The sequence below is a fragment of the Schistocerca cancellata genome, chromosome 10, assembly GCF_023864275.1.
Source record: "Schistocerca cancellata isolate TAMUIC-IGC-003103 chromosome 10, iqSchCanc2.1, whole genome shotgun sequence".
Classification (NCBI taxonomy): Eukaryota; Metazoa; Arthropoda; class Insecta; order Orthoptera; family Acrididae; genus Schistocerca; species Schistocerca cancellata.
Window position 1 is genome coordinate 57,440,660 of NC_064635.1, and position 25,035 is coordinate 57,465,694.

Consider the following 25,035-nt stretch of genomic DNA (forward strand, 5'->3'; position numbering starts at 1 on the left):
GAGGGAAGGCGACGTTCTTTCCGAGAAACACTACTGAGAAAATTTAGACCACCGGCGGCATTTGAAGTTGACTGCCGAACGATTCTACTGCCGCCAGCATACATTCCGCGTAAGGACCTCGAAGATAAGATCGAGCAATTATGGCTTGTACTGAGGCATATAGACAAACTTTTTCCCCCCCTCTCTCTTTGCGAGTGGAACAGGAAAGGAAATGGCTAGTAATGGTACAGGATACCCTCTGCCAAGCACCCTAAGGTGGTTTGCGGACTATCTGTTCAGACACACTACCCTCTGCCACAGCGGTAAGATGGCATGTGGAGTATAGATATAAATGTAACTGCGAGGGAACCTTGGATGAAAGAACAAATTCTTCAGAAGGAAGTACCAGGTTGCTTAGGAAAAGCCCGGAATACTCCAATGTAAATCGCCTAAGAACGGGATCAGTAAAAAGTCCAGGGAAGATAATGCGAAAAGAGAACAGAAAAAAGTGTAAAGCAATCGAAAACTTTGTTCCGTTTCATTCGTTGCATATTTAAAGACCTGCTGCTTAATATTTTAACAAACTGACCACATGCGAATAGGACTCGTGTACTGATTGTTCCGTACAAACTTGACGGTGTATGGAGACAGTTCATATTCCGGGAATGGAGGAACTCACCTTTTCTTGTCTGTTATCGACATTCTTCCTGGTAAGATATCGGTCCCATTGATTCCAAAAACTTCCGATAGTGTTTTAATTTCAGTTTTGAAATCTGGTAGCAAATGACGAAAGAGAGATTTTTTACTTGTGATGTAACTAAAAGTTATTTTCTGATTTTTTCCATTTCTTAATTGTGAAACCTTCCTTCTTGCCAAATTTCATAATTAGAGGTCAACGGGAAGTACTCTATCGGTTCTGATGAGTGATTTTACGAGTATCAAAATATGTGACATAAATGGAAGAATATGAAGCGCCAAAGAAACTGGTATAGGCATGCGTATTTAAATATAGACATATGTAAACAGGCAAAATACGACGCTGAAGTCAGCAACGCATATATAAGACAACAAGTGTCTGGTGCTGTTGTTAGATCTGTTTCTGCTGCTACAATGGCAGGTGTTGCGGTGTTCTGCTGGAATGGCCAAAGTCCGTCGGAATGCACAATGGACATGAATATATGAAGCTGGTATCTGTACAGATACCGTTGGTGATCTTGCAGCTCTCGAAGAATGAAATTACAATGAAATCCAGACCTTTAGCTGCTTACAGGCGTTGATAAATATTAACGGAGACAGTTGAAAAATGTGTGCCCCGACTGGGACTCGAACCCAGGACCTCCGGCTTACACGGCAGATGCTCTGTCCGACTGAGCCACCGAGGATACAGAGCATAGTGCGACTGCAGGGACTTATCTCTCGCACGCTCCCCGTCAGACCCACACTTCCCACTTACTATCCATATAATACATTTGTAATGCCCCTGCCCACTATACTTCTTACACGCAGCAACCAATCTACCGAGTCCCATAAGAATTAGAGGAATGGCAGTGCATCCGCACTGAAGAAGATCATTGGCCGGTAAGCTTTATCTGTATGAAGGTGGTATCTGTTCTTTCGGACATGTCATTGTCTGGATCTCGCCTTTTTTTAATATCTTCATGAAGATGGTAGTTGTTCTTCATATAGATAAAGCTTACCGGCCAATGGTCTTCTTCAGTGTGGATGCACTCACATTGCTCAAACTCTTACTTGAATCGGTAGATTGACTGCCGCGAGTAATGAGTGTAATGGGCAGGGGCACTACGAATGTAGTGGAAGTGTGGGTCTGACGGGGAGCGGGCCAGAGATAAGTCCCTGCAATCGCCCTATGCTCTTTGTCCTCAATGGCTCAGTCGTATAGTGTGTCCGCAGGAGATCCCGGGTTCGAGTCCCGGTCGGGACATTTATCAACGCCTTTAAGCAGCTAATGGTTTGGATTTCATTGTAATTTCATTCGTTCAATCAGGTGCTGGAAGGTTTCTTGGGGAATGGCAGCTCATGCTTCATGGAGTGTTGCACTGAGGAGAGGTATCGACGTCGGTCGCTGAGGCCTGACACGAAGTCGGTGTTCCAAAACATCGCAAAGGTGTTCCATAGGATTCACGTCAGGACTCTGTGGTTGGCAGTCCCTTACAGGGATGTTATTGTCGTGTAACCACTCCACCACAGGCCGTACATTATCAACAGGTGCTCATTCGTGTTGAAAGATGCATTCGCCATCCCCGAATTTCTCTTCAACAGTGGGAAGCGAGAAGGTGCTTAAAACGTCAATTAACACCTGTGCTGTGATAGTGCCAAGCAAAATAAGGGGTGCAAGCAAGCCCCATCTACGAGAAACACGACCACACGATAACACCACCGTTTCCGAATCGGGCATTCGCCATACCCACACCCTGCCATCGGATCGCCACATGGTATACCGTGATTCGTCATTCCACACAATGTTTCTCCACTGTTCAATCGTCCAATGTTTATGCTCCTTACACCAAGCGATGCGCCGTTTGGCATTTACCGGCGAGATGTGTAGCTTATGATCAGCCGCACGACCATGAAATCCAAATTTTTTTCACCTCCCGCCTAACTGTCATAGTACTTGCAGTGGATCCTGATGCAGTTCGAAATTCCTGTGTGATGGTCTGGATAGATGTCTGCCTGTTACACATTACGGCCCTCTTCAAATGTCTGCGGTCTCTGTCAGTCAACAGAAGAGGTCGGCGTGTACGCTTTTGCGCTGTACGTGTCCCTTCACGTTTCCACTTCACTATCACATCGGAAACAATGGACCTAGGTATGTTCATGAGTGTAGAAATATCGGCTACAGACGTATGACACAAGTGACACCCAATGACCTGACCACGTTCGATGTTCTGAGTTCCGCGGAGCGCCCCATTCTGCTCTCTCACGATGTCGAATGACTACGGATGTCGCTGATATGGAGTAACTGGCAGTAGGTTGCAGCAAAATGCACCTAATACGAAAGCGTATGTTTTTGGGGGTATCCGGATACTTTTGATCACATAGTGTATGTAGTATTCTGCCTTCACTGTGCTGCAGTTTAGTTAGAAATGTAGTATCAATGTTGTGAAATTTTTATTCACCGTATTTGAGTTCCACTGCAGGCTTCGTTCTCGTCGCTTTATGCACTGCCTGACAAAAAACTGAATCACCCGGAACACATGATCAGATGCCGATGTAAATTCAATCCCTTACGTACCATCGGTGGATATGTAAACATTACAGTTGCAGTTTTACTAGAGTGCATTAGCATTGTTTTTTTTAATCTTTATTTCCAGATCTTAATAATTATACAATTTTAGCGCACTACATTATATGATTAGTGGGCCCAGATGACGATACAATGGTTAGAATTGCAGCTAATCTTAAGTTATATTTAAGTAACTAGTTAGTAAGTGAGCTACAGGGTAATTGCAATGGGCAAAGTTAGTTGATTTGATTGTATGTGAATTACTTAATTAACCTATCTATTAACTAGTTACTAATGCCTACACCGTTACATATGTGTCATGTCAAAAGTATAAACCTACTTGTAGAGCCTTGCTCATTGAGCTAAACCCAATGAGCGTGCCCCTGACACTGGGCAGGCCAAGCTGTTAGTCGCTGCAGGTTCCTAGGAATAGTACCTAAAACTAAGTCCTACAAGTAATTCTAACCTAAAGTCAAGTTCGGTGCATTGTCCATGATCGGTAAAGTTACACCCCACTCTCTCTAAGTCCCGAACGCGGCGGATTTCCAGACTGTAGAAGTCGGCCTCTCCGCGCTCTGGCTATATGGGAATAGGGTACCAGACTCTATAGGTGTTTAAATATTCCTCGCATTCTTGCTAATTCAAGTGTCTCAGATATTCCTTTAAAACTTTTTGCGATACAACGTTTGCCAATTTGTTGATGGTCTGAAAGGTGTCGTGTTGTCTAAGTAAGCTGTATGTGTCGTGGTGTGGCAGTTGGTCACGTAACATTGAAGCCTCTTCATTGAAAAGGGGGCACTCGTAAACGACATGGCCAGGAGTACCCTCCGGAACACCAGTCACACGCGGGTGTAGCCTTCTTCCCGAATCGACATAAATATGTCTGGTAGGGTCCATGACAAGTGAGAAAGTGGAATAATCCCCGGGTTGGTTTGAAGTATGTCATTCCCATCCGTTCCCCAATATCCGGAAGAAGATCAAAAGTTCTACGTCCGTTTTCTTGAGCTTCCCAGGATTCTTGCCATAACTGGTCTCCTCTTAATGTGATCTCAAGCCTGTTCCCAGCCCTGCTGCCTAAAATCTCTTCTGTTTTCTCTATGTTCCCCTTCTTTGCCCAGTACCAAGCGGCCTGTTCCCGAATTTTGATGTCCAGGGGCAGAGCCCCATTATGACTAACAGGGCTCCTCCGGGTGTAGTCCTGTATGCCCCCACTGATCTCACTATCGTGTTCCTCTGGACTCTTGTCACTGTCATGGCAGGCACCACCCTCGTGAGTCTGTGTGCCCAGACTCCCGAGCCGTAACCCACTATTGATGTGGGTATACTATTGTGGTATAGTTTGATGAGATGTGGTGGGAGATGAAATCCAATGGAAACGAGGTTATTGAGTACTTGAAGGGCTTTTTGAGTTACGGTGTCAATGTGCTTTCCAAAGGACCACCTTTCATCAATGATGATTCCAAGGTATCGAGTCTCTCGTCGCCGGAGAACTGGCGAGCCCTCAATCCTGACTGTTAGCATTGTTTGCGTTTAGCGTTGTTACCAGGCTTGGTAGTAGTACATACAGGACGTAAACTGCCTCGGATGCAAGTTGATCACCGTGAAGAAGACGGCGATGCTGCTTACTCGTGAGAGACTGAATTTTCAGGACCTTACGGAGTGTGGAAGGAGTCTCATTGTTTGTCTCCATTTGGCCGGCTGGTCAAATCGTCGAGTGTCCAAAATTGTGGGGATTTCGGATATGACAGTGGCCCGATATTGGACTGCGTGGGAACGTGAGGTCACGCGTATTCGTTGCCAAGGTTCCGGCCGACCGCCACAAGGAGGGTCGACGTGCTGGGCAGCAGGCACATCGTACCTGCTGCACATCTGCGCCTGCCGTCCCAGAACAAGTGAGGAAGTCGATGCAGCAGTCTTGTGTCATCCTGCACCACTGGTCGGACAGCGGTGCTATTAACACCACAACACAAACGGCTGCATTTGGACTGATTGATTGATTGATTGATTGATTGAGGGGTTTATGAGACTAAACGGCGAGGTCATCAGTCCCGCAGTTCCAAACTGTAAAGCGAGGAAGTTAAAACATACAAGGCATAGGAGGATAGACCAAATCTAAAAACTGGAAAAACAGAGGGATAAAAGAGCGGTCTTTGTACGGGGGAGTGGTCACGGGTCCCAGATCTAGAAAACACGAAGAGAGGCCCCAACCACAACCACTCTGCCCCTATTCCAGGCGTAAGGCAATATTTTATATCTGAAAATAAAAACTGTTTTCACGTAGGAAACTGAGGACCAGTTCAACCATCTGTGCATCGTTTACCAATATTAAAGACAAGGAATCTAGAAGGCTGTACTTAGTACGAAGGACCAAAAGAAGGGGACATTCCGCCAATATGTGCGACACCGTCAGTTTGACTCCACAGCCAAATTGTGGGGATGGCTCGTTATGCAAGAGAAAACAGTGTGTGAGCCCGGTATGACCAACGCGTTGACGGCATAAGACAGTGGACTACTTCCGAGAGGAGCGACAGGAAGAGCGCCAAACTGCAGTAGTCTCCGTGATTGTGCGGATTTATTACCGAGGGCGGTAGCGTACTAGATGTCATTCCACTTTTGGACAAACAGAGATTTGATGTGGATCCGCGTATCTGCACCTGGAATCATGAAACTGGATTGGGTTGGGGGGAGGAGGGGGGAGATCTGCCTTTCTATCCGAACGGTCAGCCAGTTCATTCCGAGGGATGCCCACATGACTTGGGACCAACAGAGCAGGCGGCACGGTCAAGGGCAGAGAGAAGGGTGGCGAGAGTAACATCGGTCTGTAGCGTGCAAACTACTCAGAGAGTCGGTACATATTAAAACACTGGGGAAGGAGGCCTGAGAAACAAAATGGGGGGGCCCTATTAATGGCTGGCAGCTCTGCTATGAGCACACTACATGATCTCGGCAGTAAACGGTGTTCCATGGCAGTAGGAGACGTAAAAGCGTATCCCGGCTTATCTATCTTTTAGAATCATCAGTGTAGAAGACGGTAGCACCCTGGAACTCTTCAGTGATGTTACGCGCAAGACACCGAAATACCACAGGCGCGACGGAGACCTTAGGATTGGTTGAGGCACCACCAAGGGGGAGGAGTGGGGGTGTAAGGAAATACAGGGGCACATTGCAGTGAGTGGAGATGGATATCCCGACAGGGGAAAGATGGATATCCCGACAGGGGAAGTGAGACGCATTCCAACCGGCAATACCTCCCGTGGGTGGGCCGCGTTTGGAATGGTGCTGTGACAAAGCGTGAACTGTGATGAATAGCATCGTGTTGTGTTCAGCAGTTAATCACGGTTATGCCCTACCCCGGATGGCCATCATCGCATAGTATGGCGGCAATCTGGGGATAGGTTGCATTCTTCCTCTGTTTTGAAGAGCCTCAGCGGTGTTACTCGTGGCGTCATGGTGTGGGGAGCCATCAGATATGACTTCAGGTCACGGGAGTGATGGAATTCCGACATCACAACTGTTGTGTTACCTATCGTGTTCCCTATCATGATGTCATTTCTCAGTAGGACAATGCTCGTCCACACACGAAGTGTGGAGGTGTGTCCGTGGTGAGCGAGATCCGCGATCAGTCCGTGTTTGTAGAGCAGCTCAGACGTCAACTCCGGTGGTTGACTGGTTGGTTAATTTGGGGGGCGGGGATCAAATGCGACGTCATCAGTCCCACTGGATGAGGGAAGCTGGCCGTGCCCATTCAAAGGAATCATCCCGGCCTGTGCCTGAAATGATTTAGGAAAAACGCAAAAAACCTAAGCCAGGATGGCTGGACGCGGGTTTGAACCGTCGTCCTCCCGTCAACTCCATCCCAGAGCCAGTGTAGCGGATATCGAGGACCAGCTACAATGGTTATGGGCCAGTTTGCCTCAGAAGACGTTACAACACCTGTGTGGCACCGTTTCGAACAGAATCTATGCTCGCATACATCATACTGATAAGTGGGCTCATCCTGCCTACTGCATCGTGCACACATCAAAAATAGTTTTGCATCACCCCTGTTCCCAGAACTCCTGAATATAGACGTTGACTGAGGATATTGTATGACAGACACAGTCCCTTTGACTGTTCCGAGATGTCACTAAACTCTCCCCCCCCCCCCCCCCCTCCCGCAAAGATGGAAACAATCATGCATGAGGAGCGCCTATTAGACGGAGGGGTCCGACAGCCGATCAGTTCCAGTCATTCCACCAGGAAGGCTCGTGTTGTCTGTAGTTCAACCATTCCTAGACGGTCAACACAGCGGTTCGATCGCTTCCGCATTGTTACTTTGTGTCAAGAATGGCTCTCAACAAGGGAAGAGTCCAGGCGTCTCGGAGTGAACCAAAGTGATGTTGTTCGGACATAGAGGAGATACAGAGAGACAGGAACTGTCGGTGACATGTCTCGCTCAGGCCGCCCAATAGCTGCTACTGCAGTGGATGACCGCTACCTACGGATTATGAATCGGAGGAACCCTGAAAGCAACGCCACCATGTTGAATAATGCATTTCGTGCAGCCACAGGACGTAGTGTTATGACTAAAACTGTGCACAACTTCACTCCTGACGTCCACGACGAGGTCCATCTTTGCAACCTTGATACCATGCAGCGCGGTAGAGATAGGCCAAGAACATGCCGAATGGACCACTCAGCATTGGCATCACGTTCTCTTCGCCGATGAGTGTCACATATGCCTTCGACCAGACAATCATCGGAGACGTGTTTGGAGGCAACCCGGTCAGGCTGAACGCCTTAGACACACTGTCCAGCGAGTGCAGCAAGGTGGAGGTTCCCTGCTGTTTTGGGGTGGCATTATGTGGGGTCGATGTACGCCGCTGGTGGTCACGGAATACGACGCCACGGCTGTACGATACTTGAATGCCATCCGCGGACCGATAGTGCAACCTGCATACTGGCGAGGCATTCCTCTTGATGGACAATTCGCGCCCCCATCGTGCACATCTTGTGAATGACTTCCTTCAGGATAACGACATCGTCCGACTAGAGTGGGCAACATGTTCTCCACACATGAACCGTAACGAACATGCCAGGGATAGATTGAAAGAGGGCTGTTTATGGACGACGTGATCCACTTACCACGCTGGGGGATCTATGCCGAATCGCCGTTCAGGAGTGGGACAGTATGGACCAACAGTGCCTTGATGAACTTCTGGATAGTATGCTACGGTGAATACAGGCAAGCATCAATGCAAGAGGACGTGCTACAGGGTATTAGAGGTACCGGTGTGTTTAGCAGTCTGGAACACAATCTCTGAAGGTCTCTCTGTATCATCGTACTACGTGCAATGTGTGGTTTTTATGAACAATAAAAAGGGCGGAAGTGATGTTTATTTTGAACTCTATTCCAATTTTCCGTACAGGTTCCGGAACTCTCGGATCTGAGGTGATGCAAAACTTTTGTTGATGTGTGTATATTTGACTGTGTGTTGTAGTCACTGAAATACCATCACATGCCCTCTCAACCCGTGAAGTTTCATTTCGTTTCCCCTTCCCCTCCCGGGCACTCTACATTTTGTGGTCAAGCATTGTACTGTGCAAGTTCAGCTCTGTACGGCGGGTTTAGCGGTGATTTTTGTCTGTGCCGCAGTGTGTCACTGATAGCGATAACAAGTTAATCCCCGAGTTTTGTTACTTCCCTGTGTCGTTACGAATTATGAGTAATACCAGCAGTATTCAGGAAACTAGTGTGTCTCAAGTTTCAGGAGACACCGTTGTGTGTGTTAGCTGTTTGTAGCCGTACATCTTCTGGAAAAAAAAGCGGGGTACGCGATCGTCACGTACAAGTGCTGCGGGTGATTCTCTCTTTTTCATGAAGGACAGTTTTACTTCTAGAGAATCAAATTCAGAAAAAATTTAATTTTGCACCTCGGTTGTATCAGTCATTTATTTCACACGATCAGCTGATTTCGGTGACAAGTCCTTAATCATATCATTGGAATTTTGCACAGCCAGGCAGCCTGTGTGGGAGTACACGGTGTACGTCTAGCATTTTAGTTTTACTGTAGGAGTGGCATACACACGTAAGCATAAAAAATTACGATATGTCACACGTAACATTACCCTCCACTGATTGATATATATTTAAATGACAGGCGGACAGAGAGTGGCCGTGTAAAATTACGAGGACACGAGTACGCACTTGACGCTGAAATCAGCTGATTATGTGAAATAAGTAACTGTGATCTTAATACAGCCAAACTTACGGGGAAAGTAAAGCCGTCCGCAGACCGAATGTTGGTTTGAATGTCAAAGTGGTACACTATGTAGGCATGTTCCTGTCGGAGGGAAAAATGGAAGTAGTGGGGAGACACCAGTACTGAGGTTCGCAGAAATCATCATTTGCCGAGTTTAGTCTGAACTCAAAACAGTTGAAAGACTGAGCTGATAAGCAGAGTGACGACTGCCTTAAAATGAAAACGGGGAACGACGCAGTAATGGAGGAAATGAAATAATTCACGGGATGGCCGAACTAAGGATGATGTCATAAGCGGGTTGGCACAGGCAAGCAAAGCTTTCTGCAGGAAAAGAGCTCTGCTGATAACGTTGCTGGAAGTGTGCAGCGCTGTGTGGAACTGAAATGTGGTGCTAGCGGAGAACGTTAAAAATTAAGTAGACATCTATAGTACCGAAATAAAGAAGTATTAAAAAGAATACGCGAAGAACGAAGTGCGCGGGAGAGTCGTACCAGAAGAAGCGACAGGTTATTGGATCTAACATACTGTGTCGTCCTGGAAGAGTTAACGCGGCGCTCGAAGGACCAGAATAGATGCCGGCACTGTTTCTCAACGTGTTTGGTCAAGGAAATGCCCACTTTCTAAAACAATTGGCAGAAACATTATTTGTTGTATGATTACAGTATTGGAGAGCATATGCACCCAGAAAATATCGAGGAGTATGCATTACGGACGGATTTAAAGTGGGAAACGACCACATGAAACTAATGGTAGGCAAGGCAATTGCCAGACAAAAATTCATTGGAACCCTCAGTTTGGTCCGCGTTCCGTGATCCACAACGCTTCTCTTCTAGCATTAGTCACTGCGCAGTTGGCTGAATATCATACTCAAAATCTTTATCCCCTATTTCGTCATGATGTTGCTGACATGCTTCTGTGATTCACGCTAAGCATTGCAAATCGAAACTCAACAGCAATACTTCACCGCGGTGGTTGCAACTGGCGATCCAGAAGCTATTTTAAAATAATTTGCTGACTTCACATTATTCAGTCGAAATAGCCAATCTGTTTCTTGTCACTCTTGCGAGCAGAAATATCTCCCTACCACTCTTTACATTCCTATTTACAGCTGTGTTCGGAGGTGCTGTGTGGCCTTGTGATCAGTGACTTTTGTAACTAGGAGGTCTAATACATATTTTCACGAGTCGATTCTGTGATTAGCTGCTGGAGGTTAATTTCGGATAAAGCATTTAGAATAATCTCACGTGATTCCCTGTCCCTTCCCCCCTCCTTAATAACCCCAGTCTCTCAATCGATAGCTTATAAATTGAATGACGAAGTAATACTGTAATTTGACCGGAAAAAAAGCGAATCATAGTACATTATTGGCCAGGACGTCAGGATTGTGAGGTCACCTGGTCCAAGTCTTTCTATGTGATGTCATTTCGGCGACTTGTGCGTCATTGAAAATGTGATGACATGATTATGACTATACAAACACTCAGTCGATGAGCGAAGAAAATCTCCAACTCGGCCAGGACTCGAACCCGGAATCCGCGATCTAGAGGCAGCTGCGCTACCAGTAGACCATGAGCTGTGGACACATGGCTAGGTAATTTACGTGAAATCGTCCCCAAGTTTCCCTTCAAATACTGGTATTTAGGCATGGGGGGAGTGTCTATTAAAGAATGTTTGATCCACCCTTAACACTCACCGTCATTAAGCATTTACTAATTGAATGTACTTGCCATTTCGGTTTCAAAGTTCTCTGCGTAAAGATGTTGACTAGATACCTGTCACTCGTTTAAGATAGAATACGTCTTCTGTAATTCCTATCAAATTTTTACTTTTGGTGGCAATATATGCGTTCTGGAACTGAGCTGAATCTGTTATATCAATGTTGGCAATATTAGAACCATGCACCTTCTTGGCTACAAATTCTGCAGACGCCCGTTGATGTACAACCACGAATCGTGCTACAAAGCTCAGGGTTCCTGGCCCGACTTGGCTACCGAACGACACTTCATTCTGCACGTCCATGTTCCTTCAACTGTAGTAGTATTTCATAACGTGCGGGAGTATAAGAAGCATGTTTGTAGCTAGTTCGTCGCTTCGCTTATCAGTAGCGCTGTAAGGGGGAAATAATACCGGTAGAAAGAGCACTTCGTTATACAACGAACAGTGCTCTACAGAGAATGCGTATAGGTGCGTCAGAGGATGCAACTGCGATTAAAAAATTTGCGTGCTTGGTGGGCAGAGGAAGCTGCGTACTGGACCGATCGCCATCCAGGCAGGCAGCGGCCGTGTTGACAGAGCGGCGCTGGCTGCTCCGGAGCAGTGCTCGGTGGAAGAGGGGAGAGAATTGGGGGAGAGGGGGGGCGGCCGCGACGCTGCGCCGAGCCGTGCCGGGTCGATACTGCGCCGCGCCCTAGTGCGCGCTGTCTGCCGCCAGGGGCGCTGGCGGCGCCCGCCAGGCCGGCCACAACACGCGGCGCGGCGCAAAAAACGGCCCTAGCGGCGGCAGCACTGACCAGCCCGCCTGGGCATTGCACTCTGGGCGACCGTTACGTAAGCGCCAGGCATCCAGGCCCGGCGCGGTGGGCCGTTACCTTTATATTCGCCGCCGCCACAGGACGAGGAGGGGCATTGTCTTCGAGGGGGGCGAGGATTTACAGCTTTTAAGTATTTTTTGAAAAGTTGTGATTTGGCACAATAGCTCTGTCTCTCTTTATTGAAACTAACAGTTTCGGTCAAACGTCAAATTATCCCAGGCATAGAAAAACTTATCACGCAACGACCACTCACGGATGGGCGTTAGATCTGTTCCGACCGGTCGATTGCTGCCTACAACACAAACTAGGAGCGATCTATGATCGTGGGACATGTGAATAGGTGTCGCTAGTCCTTCCAGACGTTGTTGCCAGGAGATGAGTCCTGATGGTGCCGCCCCTCCTAATTTTGCCCCACGATGCTGAGTAGACGCCGTACCAGATCTCCCTTCATCCGAAAAAAATTAGAGGAGGTATCGGGATTCGAACCCGAGTCCTTCTGCTGCGAGGGCAGCGAAGCTAATCATTTGGGTACAGAGGCGGTGTTCATTGAAATTATAGAGTGCAAGAAAAATACCATAGCCGGTCCCAAGCCCGGTTGAAAAAGGAGGAGGGGGAGGAGTAACACCTCATAAAAAAAACCTTGGTTCACCTGGCCCGGGTGATAGTACCTCGTGAGGGCCCCTTGCCAGGGACACGGTGAAGACCTCAACGGCAGTGAAGGCGGAGATGAAGACCATCGGTACGGCGGAACTGGCGGAAGAGGCAACCTTGCTTTTTGGGATACTATTAAAGCTATCGTCCAAGGTTATTTGGACAAAGGGCACGACGGTTCCACAGGTTAGTGGCGGTAACCCTACAGCGTCTGTTCCACATGTTAGTGGCGGCTGATCTATAAAACTCAGAAGTGGAACTCTGAAATTAACCAGACTGAAATCTCAATTCCAGTCACAAACCCAGTCCAATTAAATCAACATGGATACAGCACCTTCAAAGACAAATTACCCCAGTGGGTCAAATCCCACGGTTGAAAAACCGCAAGTGGTCTATTCGGATTCTGGGGAGACCACAGAAGTGTGCATGAAGGTAAATCGGAGTACCTCAAAACCCCGTACTAACAAAATCAAACCAAAATCTAGAATTTGGCTAATGACATTTAATGTAAATTCTCTCTTAAAAATGGGAAAACTAAAAAACATCCAGGACAAATCCAGAGAACGTAAAATCAAAATTATTGCATTTCAGGAATCACGATATACAGATGAAAATCCTTTTGATTCGGAAGGATACAGGATATACAAAGGAAAACCTGGAAAACGAGCCATGGCAAATTGTCCACAATTTGGAACTGGATTTATAGTAGATACATCAATACTTGATTCAGTCGCAACTTCCAAATCTTACTCGGGTCGGCTCTCCACGATGACAATAAAATCAGCTAATAAGATATACACCCTAATCAACGGACATGCACCAACTAACATCACGAACAAAAACAAAAGAGAAGAAGTAGAAGAATTCTGGAACCAATTAGATAATATTCTCCAAAAAATCCCAAATAACCATGTCAAAATCCTTATGGGCGATTTCAATGCACAAATCGGTAAAGAAAAGAAATATCGATATTCGGTAGGTAAATGGTCAGGGCATATACAGACCAACCGGAATGGCATGCGACTCATTGAAATCTGCAAAAACCATGACCTATTTTTCAAATCAACATTTTTCAAGAAAAGAGCCTCGAAAACGAAAACTTGGATCTCACCTAATCCATTACTAGGTGAATATCAGTTGGATCATGTAATGATCTCCCGCGTAAATACAGTAGAAATCATGAAACTTAAAGTCCTTAATGGACTAGATCTAGATTCCGACAATTACCCAACAAAATTCTCCCTAGATGTCATTCCAGAAAAAAGAAAATTCACTAAGAAATCTCCACACCGTAAATATGATGTAAAAAAGATAAATGGCAATGAACAATTTACAAAAGAAACGCAAAATTTAAAACCACAAAATTGGCAACAACTGCAAGCAGGACTTTTAAATGCAGCTGAAACTGTAGCACCGCAAACAAGAACACGTAAACACCCATGGTGGACAGATGAGTGTGACCAACTGATAAATCTCAGACAACAGGCGTGGCAAAATTGGTTGTGCAAAAAAAAAAAATCAAAAGACCCTGGAAGATCTCAAAGATACCAGGAAAACAGTCACAAAAGCAATACGAACAGTCCGTAAACAACACGAAGACAAAATATTGCAAGACATAGAAAATGATTTCAAGAAAAACAATTCCCGAAATTTCTACAGAGTATTCAAACAAAAATTAACAAAGTACTCTCCTCCATCACTCCAGTTCAAAAATGACCATGGGGAAATTGCTCATACCAACACCGAAAACTGTGAAATTCTTGCAAAATACTTTTCTAAATTACTGAATTGTGAAAAGCCTGCAGAAAAATTTGAGTTCCATCGAACACAACGAAACCCAGACTCAAAGCCACCAAGTTTATAAGAGATTAAAGAGATAATTCAGCCACTGAAAAATAACAAAGCATCAGGAGAAGACCAAATCATCGCAGAACTATGGAAACATGCAGGAGAAAATCTTATTGCAAAACTCAAAGAAATTATACGTGAAATCTGGAAAACTGAAAAAATCCCCACAGATTGGAAGACAGCAATCATACATCCTCTGTACAAAAAAGGAAGTAAAACAGACCCCAACAACTATCTCGGAATCTCTTTACTGTCAATAACATACAAAATTCTGTCTAAAGCCCTACTAACCCGCGCAGAACCTCAGCTGGATTCAAAACTAGGCGAATACCAAGGTGGGTTCAGAAAAGGTCGATCTTGCGTAGAACAAATCCTTAACTTGAAAAACTCAATGAAGTATTTACATAGTACTTCAAACAAAAGTTATGTCATCACGTTTGTCGACTTTAAAAAAGCATATGACAGTATAGACCGAGAATCCCTTTTTGAAGTATTAGCAGAATTTGGACTAGATCAAAAGACAACAAACATCATAAAAGAAACACTCACGGAAACACCAAATCCAAAGTAAAATTTATGGGAGAATTGAGCACAAAATTTGAAATAGACACAGGAGTACGACAAGGGGATGTACTGTCCCCAGTGCTCTTCGATTGTGCTCTTGAAAAAGTTGTTAGAGAATGGAAAAAAGCAGGTGCACGAGCACACAGACTGGGACCAAGACATAAGGGCATAGAATTACACTGTTTAGCATTTGCTGATGACACGGCATTGATCGCACAAGACATTACCGATGCACAGAAACAGCTAGAATTATTACAAGAACATGCAGCTAAAATAGGATTACAAAGTTCATTTCAAAGAACAAAATTTATGACTGACGTCAAAGATGTACCTTCTGATCTCAAAATTGGTAATAACTACATCTCTCGAGTAAAAGAATTTAAATATTTAGGTGAATGGATTGCAGAAAATTGTAATGAAAAGAAATCTGTCAGATCAAGAGTCCAGAAAATGGAGACGGCGTTTCAGTTACCAAAAAAAAATTAACAACAAGAAGAGTCTCTCGTGGAATTGCAAAATACGACACTACACAACAGTAATTAGACCCGAAGCTCTCTACGCATCTGAGACACTAAACCTTCAACACAGAACACTAAAAGAGGAATTAGAAGTGAAAGAACGTAAGATAATGAGGAAAATCCTAGGACCAAGAACTAAAGATGGGGTACATTATCCAAAACCCAATGCAGAAATATATAAAAATATCTCCAAAATAACAGACACAATGCGCATGAGAAGAATCCAATTCATGGGGCACTTAGAAAGAATGGACTCAAACAGGTTAACGCACAAAATCAATACATTTTTAAAGAACAAAACTACAAGACCGAACTGGTACAAACAGACGGAAAAAGACCTGAGAGAATTAGGGTCTCCAAATCTACATGATAGAAATGAAATCAGAAAAATCACAAACACACGGGGTTTTGAGGAAGAAGAGAGAAAAACTAACCGACATACATGGTCTACGCAACGAAAGCTAGCCCATTCGTTGTTTATGAAGGAATACTGGGCGAAAAGGAAGGCCAACAAATGTTGCTTACGCGTGGTCCTAAGTGATCCATCCGCAAAGAAGAAGAATGACAAAAGTTTCTCGTACCCTATTAGCAGCCATTAATATGCGGTGCATCTGCCCTTCGCCTTTATGACTGAACACTGCTGGGGACGATTTCAATGAGGTGTCCAAGTCAGTGGACGAATAATGTGAAAAATTCGACTGGAATCTGTATAGAAAGCAAGCATGCTAATATGGTATACAATACGCGAAGTTAGAGGTAAACTTGAAGTCTGGCTCTACACCCATCACACCATACAGGACTGAGCGTACACTATCGGATCAAAAGTTTCTCGTACCCTATTAGCAGCCATTAATATGCGGTGCATCTGCCCTTCGCCTTTATGACTGAACACTGCTGGGGACGATTTCAATGAGGTGTCCAAGTCAGTGGACGAATGGCAGTACGTTCTTCCTCAAGGGCAGAAACCAGAAAGGTGTTCCACTGGGTTCAGGTCGGGACTTTGGGCACGCCAGACCATTTCAGGAATGTTTGTGTCCACAAAGCATTGCCTCACAGAAACTGCTTTATCACAGGGTGCACCGTCGTGTTGACACTATCATCGACTCCAAACAGTTCGCCTACTGTACGCAGTACATAGTGCTGCAAAATGTGTTAGTATGCTTCCACATTTAGCATTGAGGGGACCGAAGTCTAACGACGAAAAGCCTCCCCATGCCGTAACACCACCTCCTCAGTAGTTCACTGGCGGCTCTACCCTTGATGGGAGGTAACGTTCTCTAGGCACTTGCGAATCCCGAATCCTTCCATCGGATTGCCAGCATGATTCTCCATCCCAAACCACTCGTTTCCAATCATCCGCTGTCCATTGGCGTCACTCTGTGGAGCATGTCAGGCGTCGCTAAACACTGACTGGAGAACTCCTTACGTGCAGCCGTTTTGGTAACTGGACTGCTGCTACCACTTGGGAACCCTCGAATGATCCATTGCGCTAATTTTTTACGACAACTCATCGCGATACTCGACGATCCCCGTCCGTCAATACTAGAGATGGACAAACTCGTTTATCCCTGGGAACTAGTTCACTGGTGATCGCTCTTTTTTGGGAACCGTTCATTTTTACTCTTTCACCGTTCATTTGTGCATGGTACATGTTTCTTATGAAAAATTGAAAATTAGTAGCGTAGGTAACTGAAGATGGAAGGCGCCAAAAGGGGGCACTTGTGTCCCCCCTGGAGTAAACAGTTTTTGTTCATTACAGAAGTCAAACACTTGTAGAAGTAATTTGTGTGACTCTGCAAAACCTCTCGTTAAGCCAACTGTAGCGTTATGGGCTGATAGCAGTGAAATAATATACACTACACAATAAAAAGTATCCAGACACTCCCAAAAACATATGTTTTTCATATTAGGTGCATTGTGCTGCCACCTACAGCCAGGTACTCCATATCAGCGACTTCAGTGGTCATTAGACATCGTGAGAGAGCAGAATGGGCCGCTCCGCGGAACTCGCGGACTTCGAACGTGGCCAGGTGATTGGGTGTCACTTGTCTCATACGTCTGTACGCGAGATTTCCACACTGCTAAACATCCCTAGGTCCATTGTTTCCGATGTGATAGTGAAGTGGAAACGTGAAGGGACACGTACAGCAACAAAGCGTACAGGCCGACCTCGTCTGTTGACTGACAGAGACCGCCGCCGTTGAAGAGGGTCGTAATGTGTAATAGGAAGACATCTATCCAGACATCCGCCCCGATAGCTGAATGGTCAGCGTGACAGACTGCCGTCCTAAGGGGCCCGGGTTCGATTCCCGGCTGGGTCGGGGATTTTCTCTGCTCGGGGACTGGGTGTTGTGTTGTCTTCATCATCATTGTCTAACTATGCCTATCAGTAGTTAGTGCCTTCAGTAGTTTGAATCTTTTATTTAGCTGGCAGTAGTGGCGCTCGCTGTATTGCAGTAGTTCGAGTAACGAAGATTTTTGGTGAGGTAAGTGATTTGTGAAAGGTATAGGTTAATGTTAGTCAGGGCCATTCTTTTGTAGGGATTATTGAAAGTCAGATTGCGTTGCGCTAAAAATATTGTATGTCAGTTTAAGGACAGTCTAGTATAATTGGGTCAGGGACTGGGTGTTGTGTTGTCTTCATCATCATTTCATCCCCATCCGGCGCGCAGGTCGCCCTATGTGGCGTCGAATGTAATAAGACCTGCCCCAAGGCGGCCGGACCTGCCCCGTAAGGGGCCTCCCGGTTAATGACGCCAAACGCTGATTTCATTTCCATGTATCCAGACCATCACACAAGAATTCCAAACTGCATCAGGATCCACTGCAAGTACTATGACACTTAGGCGGGAGGTGAGAAAACTTGGATGAGCGGCTGCTCATAAGCCATACATCACGATGGTAAATGCCAAACGACGCCTCGCTTGCTGCAAGGAGCGTAAACATTGGACGATTGAACAGTGGAAAAACGTTGTGTGGAGTTACGTATCACGATACACAATGTGGCGATCCGATGGCAGGGTGTGGCCATGGCGAATGCTCGGTGAACGTCATCAGCCAGTGTGTGTAGTGCCAATAGTGAAACTCGGAGGCGGTGGTGTTACGGTGTGGTCGTGTTTTTCGTGGAGGGGGCTTGCACCCCTTGGATTTTTTCGTGGCACTTTCACAGCACAGGCCTACATGAAATGAAAAAAATACTCTTCAGTTAAATGAATAGAATAATTGAAAAAAAAACTTCTTCTGAAATAGTTGGATCTTAATAGGGAGAAACTTTTTTCTCTCGTGTTCTTAAAAAAAGTAAAATGAAATAAAAATGAAATTAATAAAAGAATACATTTGATTCTGCATCTAGTTCTTCAGATAAAATAATTAAGAATTATTTCCTTTCTCTTACTGAAGTTCTTAAGATAGCTCTTGAGATTATGTGAATTAAATAAACGTCTATTCACTTACATACAGTAGTTAAAAAAGCAGACTTGAATTACGCAGAGCTTACACTCCACGGATTTATTAACGTTCTTCACGTAGATTACATACACTGAATCGAACATGTAGAACTAGTTAGCACGCAGTGTTCTTTGTTCTGTACTTCTCGCGACAGATTGTATGACCTGCTTCAATTCACCCATGAGTCATCGAGTCGAGTGCGTGTTTAAGTGTAGATGTGACTGCGATCCTCCGCGATTTAGCCAGTAGCGCATCTCCGTGGTGTAGTAGCATCAGTAAGAACGAACACAGAAATCCACTTTCGATTCCCAAATATTCAGCTCAGATTTTTCTGAACGAGGTCCAATTGATAACGCGAATAGCGAAATTGACACACAAGCCGCTAAAGTGCCGTTAAATAGAAATGCTGGTAGTCACACGACACTTATTTACTTAGAAGGGAACATTTCCAGGCAAATAAAAAATATTGATGAAACTTGGCGATATGTAGATGCGTCAAAGTAAAGCAGTACGTATTTTTTCGTAAAGCACACCCCATTTGACGTATTGCGTTTAGAGGGAATATCTTCGAAACCATGATATATAAAAACTATGTTTCATAAAAAAGTTGAAACGTAATTAACGTTCTTGAAAACAATATAATGTAAATGTCTTGTGACTAGGGCCTCCCGTCAGGTAGACCGTTCGCCAGAAGTTTTATTATAATGTGAAACTTTGCAAAATAAGCCCACCACGATTATTTAATTTTGAAAAGGGAAAGCTTTTGTTGCAACAAAAATTAAAGAAGCTTTCACGTCACCTCCATCCATGTCTTACTGAATTACGACTCTTCGAAAATAAGGTTTACACAGTGTGCCTCCTAGAGTATTTTCGATTCACCTAGTTAAGATCTCTAAACGTTCATTATTGTTCTAATTATTTGTTTTCCTTTTTTGTATTATGTTTTAAATTGTTATTTTACGTTTCACAGTCAAGTTTTTAAGTTTACCGTTTCACATAGGCGAATTGTCTTAATTGAAAATAACGAGTAACTCATTATTATGACACACAATTATTACAGTAATGATAACCTGTAAAGAAAGGCGTAAAACATAACATTTCTTTTTTACACCATGCCCACAGAATGAACGGAGTTTCTTCACGTAATACACACGACGGACAACGCAATATAAAACAGAATCCAACAGGATTCTCAAATTGTGGTGGGCGACCTTCTAAATATCCAATTTTTATGAGGCATATTTCACGACATTGGAAAGCCTTGGCATAGAGAATTGATTAACTGATTATGTGCAAGTGACTGCAACTTCATTATGTGAAGAACTAGATCTGAAAAACTTCTCACAAGTTCTTCCAGCGTTGAATACCGTAGAATGGCCAACGGATATACCTGACCCGCGAGCCTTTTGGGATCACCAAATTAACAACTTCCTTGTAAAAGGGTTCGATGCTCATACCGGTTCTTTCACATTGACCACCCTAAGAATCTAACGATAATAGCGATTTTTCTCCGACATTGTGAGAAAACTTCTTTCAAATATTTTTTAACCTGGTCAGACGTTAGTTTGCCAGATTTCTATGCTGTCACAAGAACGTTTTGGGTATCCCAAAGAGATTTTCGAATTGTCGGTCCAAACTATCCACTAGTTTCTTTTAAAACTATGAAAATGTGGGTGGTCGGTGAGGAAAAACATTTTTGAGCATCATTCTTTGGGATCAGAAACTTGGTCATATGATGATCCCAAAAGATTCGATGGGACAGATACACCTACTGAATTTAATGGCTTTCGATGTTGGAAGAATTTTGTGAGAAGGGTTTTAGCTGTAGTGCTGTTGAATGATTTTGATGTGAATCTCCACTTAGAAACAACATTATCAAGCTTTAGTCACTAGCACATAATCAGTTCTCTTCGCCACGCTTTTCCAATGTTAGCCGGCCGGAGTGGTCGAGCGGTTCTAGGCGCTACAGTCTAGAACTGCGCGATCCCTACGGTCGCAGGTTCGAATCCTGCCTCGGGCATGGATGTGTGTGATGTCCTTAGGTTAGTTAGGTTTAAGTAGTTTTAAGTTCTAGGGGACTGATGACCTCAGAAGTTAAGTCCCATGGTGCTCCGAGCCATTTGAACAGTTTTTCCAATGTTATTAAATACGCCTGGTCCAAATCAGGATGTTTAGAGGATCGCCTGCCACAATTTGAGAAGCCTGCTGAATATTGTTATATATTGTGTTGTCTATTGTGTGTCTTATGTGAAGAAATTTCGTCCATTCTATGTGGGTAGTGTCAGAAACGTTAGGTTCAAGCATTTTTTACAGGTTACTGTTATTGTAATGATCCTGTGTAACATAATAACGAGTTATTTATCATTTTCAGTTAACAAAGTTCAAATGGCTCAAATGGCTCTGAGCACTATGGGACTTGACTGCTGAGGTCAGCAGTCCCCTAGAACTTAGAACTACTTAAACCTAACACCACACACATCCATGCCCGAGGCAGGATTCGAACCTGCGACCGTAACGGTCGCGCTGCTCCAGACTGTAGCGCCTAGAACCGCTCGGCCACTCCGGCCGGCAGTTAACAAAGTCTGCGCATTTGAAACGATAAACTAAAAAGAAACACGGATGTTAAACTGAGTAAAACAATTTAAGACATATGGATAATAAATAATCAGAACAATAATAAACTATAGATATTTATGGGGGATATCTCTGAACCATTTGGGATCCAAACTGGAGTGCGACAGGGTGACGGACTTTCACCACTAGTCTTTAATATCATTCTTGAAAAAATTATCACGACATGGGAAAAAGAAGTCAAAGGAATCCAAATTGGCATTAGAAAAGATAATAGATTCAATGTGAAGTGTTTAGCTTTTGCAGATGACCTTGCAATCCTCACAAATAATAGAAAAGAAGCCACTAACGCCATAGAGAAGTTACACGAAATTGCACAAAGATCTGGCCTGCAAATCTCGCATGAGAAAACCCAGTACATAGAAAGAGTGCCACAAGACAAATTGCCTGTTGTGACAACCCATGGGGAAATCGTACAAGTACCGCATTTTAAGTACCTGGGAGAAATCATCCAGCCATCAGGGATCAACCTAAAGGCCAATGAGGAAATAATAAAAAAAACTACAGAAAGCATATAAACTCACGTGGAACTATTATAACAAAAAGTCCATATTCATTAGCGCAAAATTGAGGCATTACAACACTATCGTACTTCCGGAGGCACTGTATGCATCTGAAACAACACAAATAGGTGGGCAAACTAAAATCAAAGAAATAGAGGAACAAGAAAGAAAAATTCTGAGGAAAATTTTTAGCCCGATACAAGAGCAAGAAATCTGGCAGAAGAGACCAACATCAGAATTATATAAATATAGAGAGAAGATTACGGATACAATAAGGAAAAGAAGAATGCAGTTCTACGGACATATCCACAGGATCAATGAAAACAGAATTTCAAAGCGAATTTTTAAAGTCATCAACTCAGGCAGGGGAAAAACAAAACGGATAAAAGAAGTTGAAGAGGACCTCAGACACACACACATAACAGTAAACGATGCAGAAAATAGAACTGAATTCAGGAACATCATCGAAAAACATAAATTTGACACCACAACACAGAAGAGACCAGGATGCAAATGGACAGCGGAGCGAAAGAAACAACACATTGAACGCATGAAGAAAATTTGGGCTCAGAAAAAACATAAACAATCATCATAAAGTAGTTGAAGTTCAAACGCTCTCTTTAAATGGTAATAATCGAAGATAATAATAAACTATAGATATTTTGAAACTTCCTGGCAGATTAAAACTGTGTGCCGGACCGAGACTCGAACTCGGGACCTTGCCTTTCGCGGGCAAGTGCTATACCAACTGAGCTACCCAAGCACGATTCACGCCCCGTCCTCACAGCTTTACTTCTGCCAGTACCTCGTCTCCTACCTTCCAAACTTTACAGAAGCTCTCCTGCGAACGTAGAACCTCATTCTGGAAACATCCCCCAGGTTGTGGCTAAGCCATGTCTCCGCAATATCCTTTCTTTTAGGAGTGCTAATTCTGCAAGGTTCGTAGGAGAACTTCTGTTAAGTTTGGAAGGTAGGAGACGAGGTACAGGCGGAAGTAAAGCTGTGAGGACGGGGCGTCAGTCGTGCTTGGGTAGTTCAGTTGGTAGAGCACTTGCTCGCGAAAGGCAAAGGTCCCGAGTTCGAGTCTCGGTCCGGCACACAGTTTCATACCAGCGCTCACTCCGCTGCAGAGTGAAAATCTCTTTCTATAGGTATTTTAATTGCATATGTTGAAAATACTCCGAAAATACAATGGTTACAGCTTATTTCCAAAGAATGATTTTTGAGAAACCAGCTTTATTACACGTGGATGAGTGTGGCGTGAAAGTTCCTTTAATGTATGTTGTAACAAAAGTTTTCATTTTTCAAAATTAGTTAATGGTGGTGGGGTGTTTTTAATTTCTAATTATTACAAAAGTTTATTATACAGTTTTCAAGAACGTTAATTACATTTCAGTTTTTACATGAGACACACATTTTTTTATATATATTTCATCGTTTCGAAGAAGTTCCCACTAAATATGCCAAATTACATACGGGGTGCGTTTTACTCCTTAAAAGTGACATACGTATTGCGTTATTTTGACCCCTCTACCAGATAGATACGGTTTATTTACGTGTGGGAATGTTTCGTTGTCATTCGGGCTGTCTCGCTAAGGCAGGAGCTGGGGCAGTGGCCGGTGGGCTGCGCTAGCCAGAGGCGGCGCTCCGCGAATGCAGAGTAGCGCGTTTCTCATAACAGTGAGCTGTGCCCACACTGGCGGGCTTATCCGTTTTATATTGGCCAACCTGGCCGGCGAGCGCGTCGCGTCTAGACGCCGCCCAGACGTCTAATATCACGGCGGCCCACTTCAAGGCCCTCATCCCCGGGAAACGGTTTCGCTGTTTCGTGCACAAACTTGGCCGCCCTCGGTTAGTATCGGTCCCCCCGAGAGCGATCCAGATCTGCTGAGACCAGAGCAGCAAGCGCTCGGAGTACTCTCGCACCTTCGCGTGTACTTCGATGTCCACTTGGAATGCCGGACATTTGCCACGCCGGACATTTGCCCCTTCACCGGGTAGCTTGAGTAGCGATCCCTAAGGTAAGAGACGACCTTCCTCGTACTTCAGTCCGCTTTCAAACCGCCGTCTCCACATCTTACGCGATACAACCAGTACGCGAGGGACCCTCTTCTTCGACATCTTGCGGAAATACAGAACTTCTTTTCCGAAATAGAAATATTTAGAACGCTTGGGAAACGAAACCAATACCGACGATTATGTCAGTACGTAATTAGTTCTGCCAAGTATAAATATAGATTCCTCTGCCTGTACGGTAGCTTCCTTTCACGCTTACAGATTGCGATAGAAACAGTCCATCGCCATGGGAGCAACGAGAAAGGAACGATGTAAAGAGAATGCGAATGTACGCTAATCATTTCTTTTTGACCACTGCATTTGTGCCTACTTTAATTACTGCAACTGCATGCCCAAAAGACAACAAGGAAAGACTAAATGGGTATGTGAATGTTTGAAAAGAAGAATGACATACTCCACATTAATTTACTCTCTAAAAACATTAGTTAATAAAGTGTGGCGAGACAGTGTTCAAAACGTAACTGAAAACACGTTCTCTAAATAGAGATAAGAACATCTATGATTGACATGTCATCTAAAGTCGACGTACAATTTTAAAATGTTAGAAACAAGGAAATGAAGTAATACAGAATGCTATGCTTGTAACGTACGTTGTTCTACGTTGTTTAGCTCTGGTATTTACAGGGTCACAGAGAAAGCATCCTAGGTTTTGGGGGGAAAAGCCGTAATTGTAATAATCTGCACTACAACAGAAACAAAAAGCACAAGTTCATGTGTTCCAGCTCACAAGCGACATTGAAGCAGTATGGGCACAGGTTGTATTCGACAACCGGAATAAATTAATAACTGGATCGTTTTACC

At 44.3% G+C, this 25,035-nt stretch overlaps 1 protein-coding gene and 1 non-coding gene across 2 annotated transcripts in view; one reads left to right on the plus strand and one right to left on the minus strand.

Annotated features, from left to right (window-relative positions):
- LOC126106657 (serine/threonine-protein kinase minibrain) overlaps nt 1–25,035 on the plus strand; it is a gene marked incomplete at its 5' end in the record, with an annotated part of 140,601 nt that overhangs the window by 9,535 nt on the left and 106,031 nt on the right. The window lies entirely within an intron of this gene.
- On the minus strand, nt 1,288–1,361 carry Trnat-ugu (transfer RNA threonine (anticodon UGU)). The gene has a single exon. It is a non-coding gene; the product is annotated as a tRNA-Thr (tRNA).